Source organism: Triticum dicoccoides, chromosome 2A, assembly GCF_002162155.2.
Source record: "Triticum dicoccoides isolate Atlit2015 ecotype Zavitan chromosome 2A, WEW_v2.0, whole genome shotgun sequence".
NCBI lineage: Eukaryota > Viridiplantae > Streptophyta > Magnoliopsida > Poales > Poaceae > Triticum > Triticum dicoccoides.
Window position 1 is genome coordinate 474,003,991 of NC_041382.1, and position 10,207 is coordinate 474,014,197.

A 10,207-nucleotide genomic window follows, 5' to 3' on the forward strand; every position below is an offset into this window, starting at 1 on the left:
TTGAAGCTAATCCGGCCAAAATCCGAGCTTTGTCACAGTTGGCTACCCCAACAGACCTCAAACAAATCCAGAAGTTAACTGGATGCGTGGCGGCTCTAAGCCGCTTTATCTCCCGCTTAGGAGAAAAGGCTTTACCCCTTTATTGCCTCCTTCGGCGCACCGAACACTTCGAGTGGACGGACGCGGCCACAGCCAGATTGGAAGAAATAAAGGCCATTCTGGCAACCAACCCAATCCTGGCCGCGCTAAACATCGGTGAACCAATGCTGTTGTACATTGCGGCAACTCATCAAGTTGTAAGCGCGGTGCTCGTTGTCGAACGGGAAGCGGACGGACACAAATTCCCTCTTCAAAAGCTGGTATACTATGTATCCACTGTCCTCACTCCATGCAAATCACAATACCCACATTACCAAAAGATAGCATATGCGGTATTCATGGCATCACAGAAACTGCGACACTACTTTCAAGAGTGTTCGATTACAGTAGCCTCGGAAGTGCCACTTAATGATATTATCAACAACCGTGATGCTACGGGCTGGATTGCCAAATGGGCCATTGAGCTCCTCCCATTCGACATAACATACAAACCTCGTCGAGCCATTAAATCGCAAGTACTGGCCGACTTCGTCGCTGAATGGACGGAGGCCGAACTCCCTAGAGTATGGCGCATACTCCAATTGGATCATGCACTTCGACGGTTCTAAAATGCTGGCCGGTCTAGGGGCTGGCGTCGTCCTGACGTCCCCAACCGGAGATACCGTTCGGTACATACTGCAAATATTGTATACAGACTCCAATAATGCAGCCGAATACGAAGCTTTGTTGCATGGTCTTCGGATGGCAGTCTCCATGGGCATTCAACGCCTGGAGGTGCGTGGGGATTCAAACCTCGCAATATCCCAAATAAACAGAGATTTTGACGCCAAGGATCCGAAAATGGCGGCCTATTGAAACGCCATCCTAAAAATGTCAGCTCAGTTCGAGGAACTCGAATTTCACCATGTGGCTCAGGAAAACAATCAGGCGGCAGATATCCTCGCCCGCATCGGCGCAAAACGCGACGCGGTCCCCCCCCCCAACATATTTTTGGAAAGGCTTTTCAAGCCATCTGTAGTATGGGAAGGGGACACCAGTAACAGCAGTCCGGACCCGGCCAAAATACCCGATACCGAACTCTCTGACACAATCGGAGGCTCCACCACTGAAATAACACCGTCAGCCCACGAAATAATGGCCATTATTGCCCCGTGGACAGAACCATTCCTGGCCTACCTAACTAGACAGGAACTTCCGGAGGACCAAAATGAGGCACGCTGCATAGTGCGGCGATCCAAGGCCTACAGGGTCCATGAGGGAGAATTGTACAAGAAAAGCACTACCGGAGTCCTTCAAAGGTGCATCTCCGAAGAGGATGGGCGGAATCTTTTGGCATAAATTCACGCCAGACTCGGCGGTCATCACGCCGCAGCCCGGGCTCTTGTAAGCAAGGCCTTCCGTATAGGATTCTATTGGCCAACGGCCCGAGCAGACGCACAGGACTTGGTCCAATGTTGCGCCGGTTGCCAGCTCTTTGGAAATCAAAGCCACATGCCACCCACCGCCCTCCAAACAATCCCCATTACATGGCCCTTCGAAGTCTGGGGGCTTGACATGGTTGGACACCTTAAAGGGGGACCCACAAGAAAAAATACTTATTGGTCATGGTGGATAAATTCACCAAATGGATAGAGGCCAAACTAGTCAAAACAGTCGAATCTGGACCGGTGATAGATTTCATATCCGGGGTTGTACACCGTTATGGCGTCCCCCACAACATCATCACTGATAATGGCATGAACTTCACGGCCGACAAGGTAAAACTCTGGTGCAGCAAAATGGGCATCAAGCTCGATTATGCCTCAGTCTATCACCCATGAACCAACAGACAAGTCGAGCGAGCAAACGGTCTTATAATGAGCGGCATTAAACCTAGATTAGTGCATTCCTTAACGGAGTCTAACACGCATTGGGTAGAGGAGCTCGACTCTGTACTCTGGGGGTTGCGGACCACGCCAAATCGTAGTACCGGATATACACCCTTCTTTATAGTGTACGGCACAGAGGCAGTCTTGCCCTGTGACATAATTCATGACTCACCTAGAGTGCGCATGTACGAAGAAAGAGAAGCCGAGCTCGATCGGCAGGACAGTCTGGACACCTTGGAGGAGGAGCGCGACATAGCCAAAGCCCATTCCGCATTTTACTAGCAACAGGCTCGCAGATACCAAAGCAGAGAAGTACGGACCAAAACTTATAACATTGGCGAACTAGTTCTACGCCTGCCAGATAAGAAAAAGAACAAGCTCGAGCCCAAATGGGAAGGTCCCTTCATTATCGACCAAGTTCTGACCAATGGAGCGTACCGACTGCGGGATGCATCGACTAGTCGACTCGAGCCGAACCCATGGAACGCGGCCAGGCTCCAAAGATTCTACGCCTAGCACCGGACTCTATGTTAGTCCCCTCCCTTTGTCCATTTTTTCACAAATACATTATCTGTCTTGTTTTCCTTTCTTTCTTTCTTTTCTTATTTCCCTAGGCCATCAAGGGTCACCTTGTGCCTTGTTTGCACATTACAGATGTGCTAGCCACACTCTTCATACCTGGGGGCTTCTTTCACAGAAGCTTAAATTATTTATCCTGGCTTCATGCCCAACACATGTGTTATACTTCCGCATGTACCTTTTTTCACCATTATATGCATCGATATGACTTAAGTTTTGGCCAAGCTGGGTTGCCTGGCTCTTGTATTTATGCCCTACGTTCCCGTTAGTTCAGCTAGGGCATAAGGGGAGCACCTCTGCGATTGTTACTGCCGGGTCAGCCGGATGTGTACCTCAGACTGGGTGAAGCCGAAAGCTAGCGTTCTTAACGGAATATTTGGTCGGTGAACAAAAGATGATTTTTATTTTTCATATCTGCCCCCAGATGTTTTTCCTGCGTTTCCTATCGCAGTCCGGACATGCACTTTAGGGCATGCTTGCCCAGGGAAAGGAACCCTTAATGGAACTATTCTCCCTGGAAGATGTTTCTTACTACCCATGTAATATAACATAACTAGTTGGGCACTTGTCTGATAAAGCACTAATGACCCCTACGCCTAGTCTCCACGCATACCCCGGTTCTTATATAACTGAGCGGGTATTCGGATACACTCTGGACTATTGGGCCCGGAGGCTGAAGCGAAAAGGTCTGCAACGACAAATGATCTACAATCCGGCTAGAAAGCATTATACATGTCACTTCAATTACATAGTCATGCAGACTGACTAAATTCTTCTTCTATACCATCCAACAGGCGGTCTAGCTTACAATCCTGTTGGGAATATTTTGCGGCTAATTCTACTTGCCCATAAACTAAGCTAACGGGAATTTCTTTTCCATCGGGCCCCACAGGTCCGACCTCGGCCATGTGATTTGGGTCTGCTTTGGTATACCGCGTCTTCACCATGGCCCAGGCTTCTCTAGCACCTTGTCGGCAGGCGGATATCTTCCATAATCGGAAGCGCCACCGCGCTCCTTTGAGCTTCTCCGCAAGCTCCGCAACACCCTCTGGAAGGGAGACGGACGGCCACAAAGCCTAGGCAACACCCTGCATAACCTGCCGAACTTGTTCGTGCGGATGTGACAGCTCGGACAGAAGATCACCCGCAGACCCGGGCATTTCCTCCACGGGACGACCCGTCAGCATACCTACAGACATAACGCTGTTAGTTGGCTTCTTCGCCGAATACCTTTAAAGGATTCGTTCAAGCACTTATTAAAAATGCCGTGTCGAAGCCTCTTATTCTCCTTCTCGGAGTCTTCAAGCTGGCCCCGAACGTCTTTTAGTTCCACGTTCAGCCTTATATTGGCATCTTGGAGATTGTTTTTCTCCCGCCTAACCTCAGTCAGCACGCATTTGCCAGCTTCTAGCTGCCACATAACATGCTGGTCCCCCGGATTTTCTCCGGATTCATCTGCAAAATCTATTGTTAGATCTGCAGCCACGCCGCGCACTATATGGTAACCATTATTCTTTAAAATGTTACCAGCGGGGGCTTTTTTGTTCCTGCAATGCGGCAATAGCGGCCTGCAGTTGGGTCTTACATTCCTCCAGCTCCTGGGACAGCCTAGTATTCTTCTCTGTAAGAACCTGCACAAGAAGGATGATCCTTAAATCAGTTCTGCTAACTGTTTCAAGTCTCAGGGGCTACTGATACATATAAATCGTCAGATTCACTCACTCGTACATCCTTTACATATTGATCCGTGGCTCTGGCTAGACCATCTTGAGCGGCACGGAGGTACGCTTCTCCAGAATTAAAGGCATCAAACGCCTCTGGTGAGAAACAAGCGTCATGAAGTACGGCCCGGCGGCGCCTATGATTCATGGCACTTTCCACTTCTGAGTTTGTAGCAGATAACCTATCTGCATCCTCTGTAGGGGGATTATCCGGCGCCTGCCCCATATTGGCTTCTGCCTCCGTGTCCGGTCCTGGTGCCCGACTAGTGGAAGCGTGATCGGCGACATCGCCGGACATATTCCGGCGAGCGTTTTTTCTGTTAAAGAAACACGGGCGTCATTATACTTTGAGAAATACGACAACCACGGAGTGGGGTTTGTTGTACCTTTGCGCCGGCGTCTCCGTCCTAACCGCCTTCCTTTTTGGCCTACCAGGCCTCGGTGCCTCCTGTTGGCGCGTTGCTGCAGGGCGTCCCAAATGCCTTCCCTGTAAAAAGGCCATGTGAATATGGTGGGTGAAGTGTCTCAAAGGGGATCCTACTTTTTTGAGTTGGGACTTTTTGGTTTTTCTTACGTGCGATGCAGGGAGCAGTCCGAGATAGTCGGCCGTAATGGCCACCATGGCATCATCGCAGCTCAACTGATAGAACTGCCGGTTTATCAGCTCCACGGAGATAACTGGATCTTCTTCGAGTCCAGAGTCGAGGGCCCGGTCAGGGTCCTCCGGTTGTGGAGAAGGGCTGCAGACCTCCTTTATGGCCTTCCGCAGTTCCTGCTGTAAATTGGCAAGGTGAATACTTACAATGAAAAACGCGGGAAGATGGAAGTAAGGGGGTATAGCTTACCCAGCTTGGAGGATTGTACATGGAGAATCCGTCCCGTGGCTTGATGCGGGTGAACTCCTCCTCCTCTCCCTTGAACAGTTTGGACAGCATTTTGGCTAACGCGGCAACATCGCCCGGACCCTTATGACCGTAGCGGGTGGCGTCATCCTCCCCGTTGAAACACCATAAGGGATGCCCACGATATTGAAGTGGTTGCACTCCCCGCATTATGCAAATCGACATAACTTCGGTTATTGTCAAACCTGACTGAGCCAGTGCCTTAATCCGGTTCATCAGATAGAGGACTTCTCTGTCGTCTTCCGCCTGGGGGCTCCGCGGGCGCCAACTTCGGCGCTTATTCAGAGGAGCATTGTAGAACTCAGGGAGACCCTGCCGAACAGGGTCTGGAAGGGGAACGTCCTCCATATAAAACCATTCCAAAGGCCAGTCTTCGGACGGCTTCTTCGGGGTACCGGACAGATATCCGGTATCGGCGATGCGCCATACTTCGGCTCCGCCCACTTGATAAAGTGATTCCCTCTGTGTGCGAGGGACAAGGCAAAATAGCCTTTTCCACAGCTCGAAGTGAGCCTCGCTGCCCAGGAACAACTCGCAGAGAGCAACATAGCCGATGATGTGTAGGATGGAGGCAGGGGTGAGATTGTGTAGTTGGAGGCCGTAGAACTCCAGGAGCCTGCGGAGGAACGGATGAATTGGAAATTCGAGTCCTCTTAGTAAGTAAGGAACAAGGCAAACCCGTTCCCCCATGGAGGGACAGGGAAAGTTCTCCGCTTGCTCCCCACCATTGTAGGTGGCAAGCCCAGCTCGAACGGGCACCATGTATGCCGGAGGAAGAAATCCTTTGGTCTGCAGTTCGACCAATCGACTATGTGGAACTGAACACCTCTCCCAATCACCGAGCTTAGGGCTACGGGGGCGGGAGGAGGAGCTGCGGAGGTTGGCCATGCTGGAATGGATCTTTCCGAAACGCGCTCTGATGGATTCTCGCTAAGGGGAGGATGGTGTGGATCGGATCTAAGAATCCCAATCCCTTTAATAGACAATTTATTTATCTGGCTAGGGGTGTGAATGTAAAAATGCCCTGGCGCCTCGTATTCGATCGAGAAATTCCCTTATTGGGCGCAGAAGCCAAGAGGATCAACATTTATGCGGCCGAATACTGTTTACAAACACTTGGAAATTGGAGAAGAACCCGCCTTGCAATGCCGAAGACAATACTGCGGGTCGGACTCGTCGTCATTGAAGCCTGGTTCGGGGGCTACTGAGGGAGTCCTATGTTAGGGGGTCTCCGGACAGCCGGACTATATCCATTGGCTGGACTGTTAGACTATGAAGATACAGGATTGAAGACTTCATCTCGTGCCCGGATGGGACTCTACTTGGCGTGGACGGCAAGCTAGGCAATACGGATATGTATATCTCCTTCTTTGTAACCGACCTTGTGTAACCCTAGCCCCTCCGGTGTCTATATAAACCGGAGAGTTTTAGTCCATAGGACAACATACAATCATACCATAGGCTAGCTTCTAGGGTTTAGCCTCTCCGATCCCGTGGTAGATCTACTCTTGTACTACCCATATCATCAATATTAATCAAGCAGGACGTAGGGTTTTACCTCTATCAAGAGGGCCCGAACCTGGGTAAAACATTATGTCCCCTGCCTCCTGTTACCATCTGCCTTAGACACACAGTTCAGGACCCCCTACCCGAGATCCGCCGGTTTTGACACCGACAATGTTACTGAAAATTATTATGAGGGAGGAACATATGCTTATACGAGTTGCAATAGTATCAAGTTTCCTCTCTATGTGTTGAAAATCTTGAAGTTATGCTTGCTTTACCTTCCTATGCAAGTTGATTCTTGTTCCCATAAGGTGCTTGCTCACAAAATCCATATGCATAGGAAGCGGGTTAGAATTAAATGTGTTAGTCATATGCTTCATGATGCTCCCGTTATGTTTCAAATCTTATCTCTTAGGTGAGCATCATTGAAATCATCATGCCTAGCTAAAAAGGCATTAAAGAAAAGCGCTTGTTGGGAGACAACACAACATTTATACCTACTGTTTTTGTGTGTTCACATGATTAAGCTACTGTATTAATCATATTTTATAGTTTTTGTTTCAATAAATCACCAAGTAAGACCTTTGGGATAGCTTACGGTGATAGTTGATTTGATCTTGCTGAAAAACAGAAACTTTTGCACCCAGGAAATAATTTTCATCTTTAACAAATGCACGATAAAATACCGATTATTTCCGAAGAAGATTAATAAAAAAATTCCTCAGGTTGTCCTAATTTTTAAGAATTTTTGGAGTTACATAAGTATTCGATAGTTATAGATTACTACAGACTGTTCTGTTTTTGACAGATTCTGTTTTCGATGCATAGTTTGCTTGTTTTCTAGTTTATATGGCTTATATTGCTTAATATAAATTGTAGAAATGATAGGGTACAGTAGGCATCATGTGGGAAAAATATGAATCTTTACTTGACAGTACCTAAGTGGTGATTTGCTTTATTATACTAACGGAGCTTACGAGTTTTCTGTTAAGTTTTGTGTTGTGAAGTTTTCAAGTTTTGGGTAAAGATTCAATGGACTACAAAATAAGGAGTGGCAAGAGCCTAAGATTGGGGATGGCCAAGGCAGCCCAAGGTAATATTCAAGGACAAGCAAGAGCCTAAGCTTAGGGATGCCCTGGATGTCATCCCCTCTTTCATCTTCGTTCATCGGTAAAATTACTTGAGGCCATATTTTTATTCACCACATGATATGTGTTTTGCTTGGAGCGTCATTTTCTTTTATTAGGATTTGATTTCTATTATTTAGATTAATGTTTTTCATCTTTTAGTCCAATAAAAATGTCAAGTATAGCCTTTACCATGCTTATTTTTCAAGTCCATATGTTGTTGTTTTAAAAACAGAAAGTTTGTTGTTATGTTTTGAATATTTGTGAATAGTGAGAACATGATAAAATCTTGAAATTTTCACACAATGAGTAACAACAAATTATCTATAGTGTGGTATTTTTTCAGAACTTTTGGAGTTAAAAAAGTATGATTCCTCCTGCATTCTTTACAAACTGTCCTGTTTTGTCAGATTGCTGTTATGTTTGCATTGTTTGCCTATATTTGCTTGTTTAATGATTCTATTTGAAGATAGGAGTGTTAAATATGCAGAGGCATTTAGTAGGCAATATCAAATAATAATTTTAGTGATTTGCTACAGTAGAGAATGATAAGGTTTATGCATGGATTTATACTAACTTATCTCATGAGTTCTTGTTGAGTTTTGTATGGATGAAGTTTTAAAGAATTAGGGAAACAGCGACATGAAAGGAATTAAGGAGACACAAAAGCTCAAGCTTGAGGATGCCCACAACATCCCTAGTTAATATTCTGAGAAGTCTCAAGCATCTAAGCTTGGGGATACCCCGGTAGGCATCCCACCTTTCTTCTTCAACAACCATCGGTCCGTTTTGGTTGAGCCAAAGTTTTTGCTTCTTCACATGATATGTGCTATCCTTGCAATGTCATTTTATTTTGTTTTGCTTCACTACAAAAAAGACACATCCGTGACATTTTGGGCCAAACAATTTTTTTTCATGTCATGCTTATGACACTTCTATGACGATAATTGTGACAAAACCCGGTATCATCATAGATGTGGTGGGCTCCTACTTCTACGACAAAAAATGGGATTTTAGTCCTGGGCGGGCCGGAGACGCAGTTGCATGACATTCTTTGGGCCATCCATGACAGAAAAAATTGTGGTAGAAGCGAGGGTGACGAAAATATCGGGGATTTCCCGGTTATGGTGGGTAGTCGGGGGCCGAGCGGTGCGCGTTTCTCTCATACACGTACGCGCGTGGGTGCGAGGAGTTGGGCTCTAACTGAACCCGAGTGAGGCGTTCGCCTGCTGAACCCGAGCGATTTCACTGCAGGCTACGCGTTACTGAACCCGAGCGATCGATCGATGGCTGTTAACTGAACACGATCAAGTGATTCCTTCGCCACACTGCTGCAAACTGAAGCCGATCGATGCTGCCTCTAGAAGAACAATGAGTGTTGTTGGGGGGTGGATGAATAGTTCCCGGTGGGTGGTTGGATGAACAGGACCCTGTGGTAGTTGAGGCCATTGCCACTGGATGAACAGGACCCCGATCGAGCCAGTTGGGGGTGGGTGAACAGGACCCCATGGAGGGCTGGATGAACAGGACCCCGTGGAGGGCTGGTTTAATAGTAGCAGGTGGAGGGCTGGATGAACAGTAGCCCATGGAGGGGTGGTTGAACAGGACCCCATGGAGAGGGTTGGTTGGAGTAGCTGGTGGAGGAACGGTGGAGGCTGGATGAACAGGAGCCTGTGGATGAACAGTCGCAAGTGGAGGCTGGAGGAGGTCGACGGTGGATGAACTGTAGCCCATGGAGGCTGGAGGAGGTCGACGGTGGAGATGAACAGTATCTCGTGGAGTCTCGTTTTGCGGTACGCCACACCCCTCCCGATGAACAGGACCTCCATTCCGACCGTAGCGCTCCAACACAAGTCCGTTTCCTCCGTTTTGCGGTACGCCACACCCCTCCCGATCAACAGGACCCCGTTTCGACCATAGGAGGTCCAAGAGAAGTTCGTTTCCTCCGTTTTGTGGTACGCCCGACCCCTCCCGATGAACAAGATCCCGTTTCGACCGTGGCCGGTCGAACAGAAGGTCATTTCCTCTGTTCTGTGGTACGCCAAGCCTCGTTTCGATCAGCTGTTCCGTCCAAGCTGGTTGGCTCCCGATGAACACGGCGTATTCCGTTGCCTCCCGATGAACACGACGCATTCCGTTGCCTCCCCATGAACACAATGACGACGCAGTTTCTCCGTTCTGACCCAGGCATGTACACGAGACCTAGCCGTACGTATGCAGGAGTAGGCGTTCAAGACCCCGCCCGTATGTACGTACGTGGCCATATTTTTTTGGTGTGTGGTTGTATGTACGTGTGCACGGTTTAGACGGGACAGCCTGAACTGCTACGTGGGGGGCTCAACTATGACATGTACTGCTACTTACTCGGCCACGGTTCATACTTGCAAAGAGAACGATCACCAGTA